The sequence below is a fragment of the Piliocolobus tephrosceles genome, unplaced genomic scaffold, assembly GCF_002776525.5.
Source record: "Piliocolobus tephrosceles isolate RC106 unplaced genomic scaffold, ASM277652v3 unscaffolded_326, whole genome shotgun sequence".
In the NCBI taxonomy this organism is placed as follows: Eukaryota; Metazoa; Chordata; class Mammalia; order Primates; family Cercopithecidae; genus Piliocolobus; species Piliocolobus tephrosceles.
This window is the reverse complement of record NW_022316087.1, coordinates 1-8,619: the sequence shown is the minus strand read 5'-3', so window position 1 is coordinate 8,619 and position 8,619 is coordinate 1. Positions and strand designations below refer to the sequence as shown.

Below are 8,619 nucleotides of genomic sequence, written 5' to 3'. Positions count from 1 at the left end.
TCATAAATCCTTTAAAAGAGATGCTAAATGTAGTAGCAGCATAATTGCATCCTAGTGTACAGATATGGTCTTGAATATGTTAAGAAAATGTTGTTTGTTAGAAGAGCTTCAAGACATTTCAGAAGGAGGAAGGCACTCTTCCATTAACCCTTAGTGTGTGTTTTTGTTCCATTTTGGGTTGACTGTTTTGTGTTACTGCATGATGCCTCTAGTACAAGGCCAACACTTCCATGTCTCATGTCTTTGCTGCACCCCTCCTCTGCCATCTCCCTTCCACCCAGGGGAATAGCCCAGCATCAACTCAGTCCATGCTTGTTAACCAGCTCCATACACCACATCCACCAAAGCTTGGAGTGACTCACAGTGACAAACAACCAGGGCACTGATCTTTCCTCTGTGTCCTTCCAGCTTCTCCTGAGGACAACCTGAGTTTAGTGAGCCCACCACCAAGTGAAGATAATGATTGTGATGATGATGAGGATGATGATGATGTCCAGGTAAGACCACCTTTCTTTGTCTTCTAAGGAAACATTGGTTTTCTGATGTGAGAAACAAACTCACCAGTCCAAACTCAAAGAACAGACTCATGGAGCTGAAAAACAGCAAAGTGAGATTTTCTTTCCTTGTTTTTTTGAGATAGAGTCTTGCTCAGCTGGCCAGGCTGGAGTACAGTGGTGCAATCTCAACTCAGTACAACCTCCATCTCCTGGCTTCAATCAGTTCTCCTGCCTCAGCCTCCCGAGTAGCTGGGATCACAACATGTGTCCCCATGTCCCCATGCCCAGCTAATTTTTGTATTCTTAGTAGAAACAGGGTTTCGCCATGTTGGCCAGGCTGGTCTCAAACTCCTGACCTCAGGTAATCCACCCACCTCGGCCTCCTGAAGTGCTGGGATCACAAGCGTGAGCCACCACGCCTGGCCAAAAGTGAGACTTTTAATGACAGTGTTGCAAGGCCCGGTGTCTGATGGGCAGACACACCCAGCAGAGTTTCAACAAGCAATTTATCCCCTAGTGTGCAGGTCCCTCCCCTGGTTCCTCATAGGCTGAGTCCTGTGGGGTTACAGTTTTCCTGGGTGTGGCCTACTGATTGTTGTTGAGGGACTTAGGTGTTTTTCCAGGATTCTCTTACTGCATGTTTTCGCAGCCCACAATGCATTGCCATCCTAGTCAGCTCAGGGGCTCTTCAAGTAGCTGGGTAGGGTGATAAGAACAGACAATGCGAGGTACTTTGCAGGCTAGTAAATTTTCATCTTAGACTTAATTTTCTTTGATTGAACTGAGGGCAACTAAGTGGGGAGAAGGGGGGGACCAGCAAGCAGGCATTGCCCATCCAAGAAGGAAGCTAGTATTTCTTCTGTCCTTTGCTGACCTAAACTGGTTCAAGGCACTTTGTCTTAAAAATGGGCCAACGTATACATTTTTTTTTTCACCTGATTTCTTTTCTTCTCAATTAATTTTGATATAGAAATATGACAAGGCACATTATGTACAACATACCCAATTCTCTTTGTGAGGATGGATGTCAGTGGGAGTTTCTTTTCATCTAATACATGACACACTACGATGTTTTTGAAGGACAGCGTCCATCATCAACTAATGCAGAGGCAGTTTCCTCCACACCAGTTTTTCTCATTGGATTAGGCCCTGTGCATTTAGCAATCTACATCAACCTCCAAGATAAATACTGTGGGAAAAGCGCTTGTCTTTGCCACAGGTGTCCTCTATGCTAGAATGTTTGGCCTTTGACCTTTGATTCAACCACTGTTTCACAGCTAGTTTTCTGAAGTCATCAAGAGACTAACAGGTCTGTGTAAGGGATGCAGCAGAATTGATCTGATCCTCATAGCATCTTCTTTTGTCTCGTTGCAGATTTTACCATCACGTGTCCAGGGTACGTACCTTCAACTAAGTCACTTTCTGAGAAACAAACTTGCTGGCTTTAATATGTAGAAATCTTAATCTGGGTTCCTGTTAAAAAATATTGGGGGTGTGGTGAGAGCAAATGATTTTGCAAGTGGATAACTATGAGCAGAGGGGCTGTAGAAATGTGTGTGAACCCAGAGGCCCAACCAGGAGATTCTGTGTGAGCCAGTGTGTCTTCGCCTGGAGGAGGAGACGTAAGTGCACCTCTCACTGACTTATTCTGATATTGGTGGTTCTAAAGAGTGGATTCTGGAGAATCTCAGCAGAAAAGAGGATGCCTTTCCAGGTAGTCAACAAGACTTCAGGTGGGATCTAATGAAACAGCATTTCCAGCAACCTTCATGTTATACCTGCTGCTTAGGAGGCTGAGGGAGGGTGTAGAAAGAGAAAAAGTAAATATAAGCTGAGTTTGTTATTTTCAGAGTTCAATGTCATCAGGGTGAGAAGTACTACGTTTTTGAGTATGCTGTGCTTTCAATCACATCTTCTTTATTATTTAAAGGTGATTTTTCTGAGAACACCTGCTCTTTTCTGCCTCTGCCACTGCAATATGTCAGAGCCTTTGGTTTGGAACACAGTTCTGTCACAGGCAGTTACTTAATCCTGGAGACAGAATTCTTCTGCAGTGTGCCCAGATGCATAGGAGAAATGGATCCTCACCTTATGAACTGTTAGGTTTCATGGCAGCACATTCATTAGTCTGTCCTTGCTGTTTACCTCTGGTATCAAGACATCTCCCTGGACAGGGAGGACAGAATTAAAATCACTCTGGGCTCACTTCAAAAGCTCCAGTGTCTTGGAAATGGAGGGAGAAGCACAACCTTGAGCACACTGTCAGCATTCCATTTCATTTTCATGAGAACATGCAGTTTTACCATCATTTGTGGAAGAGGCTTTCCTTTCCCCATTGTGTATTCTTGGCACCTTTCTTAAAGATCAGCTGACTCTATGTATGCATGTAATTCTGGGCTCTGTATATCTGTGATACTCATGGGTGCCCCCAAGCTAGGAGCATGCTATCTGAATTTATCTTTTTTTTTTTTTTTTTTGTAGATTTCAATCTCCTGAATGTGCATCCTCTAATACTATTCTTTTTCAAAGTTACCATGGTTATCTGAGGCATATATAAATTATTTAAACTCTTAGGATTATCTTTTCCATTTCTGCACAGATGGCTGTTACCAGTTTCATAGCAGTTGTTGTGAGTCTGTAGATCATATGTGTAGTATTGTGTCAGGTTTAGTCTTCCTATGCATGAATACAGGATTCCTGTCAACTTCTTTGTACCTTCTTTACTTTCTAGAATCTTTATGTTGACAGCTCATAAGGTAGATTTAACATGACTAATAAAAATTTGTGATTTTTTAATATTTTTTGGGCGGACTCTTGCTCTGTCATTAGACAGGATGCAGTAACATGATGTCCACTCACTGCAACCTCTGCCTTGTAGGTTCAACTGATACTCCTGCCTTAGCCTCCCTAGTAGCTGGGACTACACGCGTGTGCCATCACCCCCAGCTAGTTTTTTTATTTTTAGTAGAGACATGGATTTGCCATGTTGCCTAGAATGATCTCAATCTCTTGACCCCGTGATCTGCCTACCTCAGCCTCCCAAAGTGCTGGAATAACAGGCATGAGCCACCGCACCCGGCCAAATTTTTGATTTTTTTATACCACTATTTTGTATATCTCAATGAAGCGGCATCGAATAAAATTTTTTTTTTTTTTTTGTAAGCTAGTTAACCAAAAAAATCACCCCTGTACGCATGGACATTTTTTCCTGAATTTGTCCATTTCTATTGGTATACATTTCCTCATTTCAGTAAACAGTGTATATTTGAACCTGGACACTTATCCTCATGGCAGAAAGTGTTCAGAGTCAGACTCTCCTCAGGGAGAGTGGCACAGGAGCTGCTGAAGCCCCTGATTACAGGAGCCCAATAGGTTTTGTGCACACACCCTGGTTCCAGAAAAAGACAAAGAGGAAATCATGACTAGTTTTAATTGTAGCATATTAATATTTAATTTTTTAAATGATTTCTATGAAAAAGAGTGTGTGCTTAATAGAATAGAGTAATTTGGGTAAAATTCAGCCCATTTCATTAATAGGCTTTTAATCAAGTAACAACTTTTTTAAACAGATGCTAAATGTAGTACCAGCGTAATTGGATCCTAGTGTACTGACAGGGTATTGAATATGTTAAGAAAATGCTGTTCTTTTTGAAGAGTTTCAAAACATTTGAGAGGGAGGAAGGCACTCTTCCACTGACCCTCATTATGCATTTTAGATCCATTTGGGGCTGTCTGTTTTGTGTTGCTGCCTGATGCCTCTAGTACGAGGCCAACGCCTTCATGTCTCGTGTCTTTCCTGCTCCCCTTCTCTGCCATCCCTCTCCCACTCAGGGGAATAGCCCAGGATCAACTCAGTTCATGCTTGTCAACCACCTCCATACACCACATCCAGCAAAGCTCCCTGAGTGACTCACAGTCACCAACCACCCGTGCACTGATCTTTCCTCTGTGTCCTTCCAGTTTGTCCTGAGGATGGCCTGGTTTTAAGAGGCTCACCGCCATGTAAAGATCAAGAAGAAGAAAAAGAAGATGATGATGCTAAGAATGATGCCCACGTAAGGCTCCCCTTTTTTATCTTTTACAGCAATGTTGTTTTCCTGATTGCTTTACTTCTCAATGAATTTTGATATGAAAATCTGGCAATGCGCATTATGTACACTGTACCCTATTCTCTTTGTGGAGCTGGAATTCAGTAGGAGTGTCTTCCCACCTTATATGTGGTCCACTAGAGTGCTTTTCAATGACAGCATCCATTATCAACTGGAATGCTGAGGCATTTTCCACAGCACCAGTTTTCCTCCTTGGATTAAGCATTGTGCATTTGCATATAAAATTAAAGGTAAATTCTGTGAATTAAGGTATTATTTTTCTAAAGCTATCCTCTGTGCTAGTCTTTGGAGACTTTGGTCTATGGCTCAATCGCTGTACCACCTTCTGGTGTTTTATCGTTGTCCAGAGAATAACAGATCTGTGTGAAGCGCACAGCAGAATCTGATTCTCACAATGTTTTCTTTTATACAATTGCAGATAACAGCTTGGAGCGAAAACGGTATGTACCATGAAATAACTCACTTCCTGAGGGAAAAACTTGCTAGCATCAGTGTATAGGAACCTGATTCTGGGTTCCTGCTGGGAAAGGGGATTGGGGTTTTCGCGAAAGTGATTTTGCCAGTGTAGAACTCTGGCCCGAGAAACTGTAGGGAGGTTTGTCAACCCAGAAGAAAGATTAGGGGATCATGTATGAAGCAGCGTGGGGTGGGAGAATAGCCCATCCTTCAGCTTCAGCTAAAGTAGGAGGAGTGGGTGAGTCACTCTGTCTAATGACTTATCCTGGTGTTTTTCTTTCTAAAGACTTGATGCTGGAGAGTATAAGTGATAGAAGTTACGAGGAGACTCATCCAGGTAGGGAGCTACGTGCCAGGAAAAACCCAATGGGAAAAGGTTCCCAGGAGCCTCCAGGTTATCCCTGCTGATTGGGAGGAGGGGCTGCAGGAGGGAGTATGAAACCAGAAGGAAAATGGAAATATATGTGAGGTCTGGCTTATTGTTTTCAGTTTCTTGGCATCATGGTAAGAACTGTCTCTATGGGCTTTGGGGGTGCCGCGTTCATGAGAGATTCTCTTTGCAGTCCACCTGCTCTTTTCTGCCTGTGGAACATCAGAGCCTTTGGTTTGGATTAGTCAGCACTCCTAGGGATTGTGCACAAGGGTGTAGGCTTAAGCACTGGGTGTCATCTGTGATGAAGGGAATCTGGGGGACACAGCTCTCTCACAGGCATTTCCTGGAACCTAGAGAAACAGTTCTGCTGTGTGCCAAGGGGAAATCGAGAGTCACCCTCTGACCTTTCAGGACTTGTTAGTGCTCGTTCATGTTTCTGTGCTCACGGTGCACTCCTGGTTTAAAGGGATCTGCTGGGGTGGATGGCGGAGTGAATATTCCGGTGCCATTTGCTCTCTGGCATCTCTCTGGCCCCCAGTGCCCCCACCGCTTTGCCGTCCCTCCCCCTCAGAGACATCCTCTGCTTCCAGCTCCCTCCTGCCGGTAGTCGGCTTTCCCAGGGCTCGGCATGGGGGACAAAGGCTGCTTCTGCCTCTGTCTTTGTTGTTGAACCTTCTTTGTTGAGACCTTTTTGGTCTAGTCTCTCCCTCTTCTCAGTAAAATTTCAAATACTTCAGTTTTGGAGTCCCCATCCCATTCTCTATCCTTACCTATGCAGCTGGTCTGGGCCCTAAGTGAACGAGTCAGTTAAGGGCCCAATTGTTTCTTTTCTCCCATTCCTTAAGGTAAGCTAATAACTGGGATAATTCAGACTCAAATATGTGTAGAATTCTTAAATTCAAAATACACTTTGTCATGGAAGAGAGTATATGATATTCTTAGTAGATGGTTTTAAGTCACATTAGCAGAAACTACAAGAACAATAATTGGGGGACATGCTTGAAATGACTGCAAAAGTTATGACATGTTACGGCCAGAGTCCTAAAAAAGTTGTTTTTGTTTTGGTTTTACTCAAAGGAGTTTAGCCATGGAGCTCTGATTACTGTAAAATTCCCACTTTGGCATGAATGTCTCTTCAGCTCTGCTGCAGTTTAGTCCCTATTTTATAGACAAGAAATGGAAAATGTGATGTGTCCTAGGCTTTCATGCAAGTCACAGTCATCACTGTTTACTGACAGTGAGACCAGGGCTCTGGGAGTGGCTACGGTCAAGTTCAAGACAAAGAACTAACACTTGTAAGACAGGAGAGAAGCATTTACTTAAAAAAGCAGTCAGAAATGTATATATAACTACATTTGGTGCGCAAATGAAAGCTGCCAGACTCAGAAAAACAGAGATGCTAATGGAACTGACTTCAGTAACCAGGGTTTTCTATGGAATTCATTGCCCAGCGTGACTTCCAATAAAACCCCCACCGCCGGCACTTTTCTCAGGACTGGAGAGCTCAGGCAGCCCAGGACGAATAGTGCAGTCACCGCAGACGGGCAGGGTGGCCACAAGGTAGGCAGCAGCAGGGATGGGCATTGTGGGCATTTGGTATGTCTGCGGAGTGGGGCATTATGAGCCAGTAGCCTGACTTGGTTGCTTCCTGGTAACCAGGTGGCATAGCAGGCTTTGTGGGTACTAGGCATCAGCCATGGCCAGCAACCTTCAGTCGGTAGATGACAGTGGAATGAGAAGCTCTGGCTACACTCTCATGGCTGTTTATGTGCCTCTTGGAGCTTGTTGCGTCCCTTTCTTTTTGAAATAAGACAGAAGTTCCCCACCTTCACAGACAGAGAGAAAGCCCATCTTATTTTTTTTTTTAAAGAACCAAAAATGTGAGGGGGAGTCTTGTGAGGATGATGGGAGGTCTTTCAGAGAGGAATATCTTCCATGGAATTCCTGAAATGGGAACAAACTCGTTTTGGGCAAAGAACAGAAAGACACAAGGGTGGCTGCAGCAGAGTGAAATGAATATGATGGGTTAAGACCTTGTGCACACAGTGAGCACTGACAAAGAATATGGACTTTAGTTGAGATGGGAAACCACTGGAGGATTATAGCCTGGGGATCACAGTTAATTCTCCAAGAAAAAGACTGACCAGCGACTCTGTGAGAATGTACTGTAATGCAGGCAAGGGTGGAAGCAGGGAGACCAGCTAGGAGGCTGGTTGGGTAGTTCAGGTGAGAGTCAACAGTGAAGAGACAAACAATAATGACCTGAAATAGGCTGAATTGAGAATCTTTAGATTCAAGTGAATCTGAAAGATAATAAAGTGGTAAATAGACAAGTCACAGGAAAAGAAATGCAGATGATCCTTAAACACATCTTCACACATAAGAGAAAGGCAAATGTCAACTATACTGCAGTGTCTCTCCTATTGAGGGAAATTCCAAAAACACAGCAATACATCCTCTGGTTTGGCTGTAAGGGAAGTTACATTCATATAGTGCTGGTGAAAATGCAAAATGGCTCGACTCCATGAAGGGGAATTTGGCACAATCTCACAACCTTGCAAATACATTTAAACCGGAAACCCTACTTGGAGGCGTTTTATCCTGAAGGTATACTCCATAAATATGAAACAATCTATGCAGAAAGTCCTTGTCACACTGTTTTCCGTAGCTCAATATGGGAAATAACTGAAATGTCTAGTAAGGGCCTATTAAAATTAACTGGTACTTCCGCCTAAAGGAGAACTACGGAGCTGTAAATAAGGGTAAGATGTCTTTTTACTGCTACCGAGTGATTCCCAAGATAGGTTACACAGAAAAGGAAAAAGGGAGAACATGCAGTAATATACACAAAAGAAAGCAGGGGGAATAATGTGTGATTATTAAAACATAAAAACAACGCTGGGGAATTCTTGATGATGGGACTGTTCTCTCCTTAACTTCAGTGGGTAGCCGAAGTGCGTATTTTCTCAAAATATTATTTTGGTGTGGTTTTTTAAAGGATGTTAACTGTTTACTTTTGACCTTTGAGTTAATTTGAGAAAGCTTTACTTTGTAATTGATTGTGCATTATGTAGTATATAGACTGCTCTTACATATTATTTGATCCTCTCAATGTTTTAAGTTAGGTGTAATATGGCAATTTTACTTGTGTTACATGAGAAGTCTGGTTCTAAGTATAAATTGA

At 43.0% G+C, this 8,619-nt stretch overlaps 1 long non-coding RNA gene across 2 annotated transcripts; it reads left to right on the top strand.

Moving 5' to 3' along the window:
* Positions 1–350: 350 nt before the first annotated feature.
* Positions 351–8,600, top strand: LOC113220065. Of its 2 annotated transcripts, XR_003307011.2 has the most exons (6): positions 351–497; positions 1,872–1,893; positions 4,458–4,552; positions 5,025–5,046; positions 5,349–5,399; positions 6,929–8,600. It is a non-coding gene; the product is annotated as an uncharacterized LOC113220065 (long non-coding RNA). The 2 variants fall into 2 exon arrangements; XR_003307010.2 differs by having other exon boundaries at positions 355–497; positions 5,349–8,600.
* Positions 8,601–8,619: the final 19 nt, after the last annotated feature.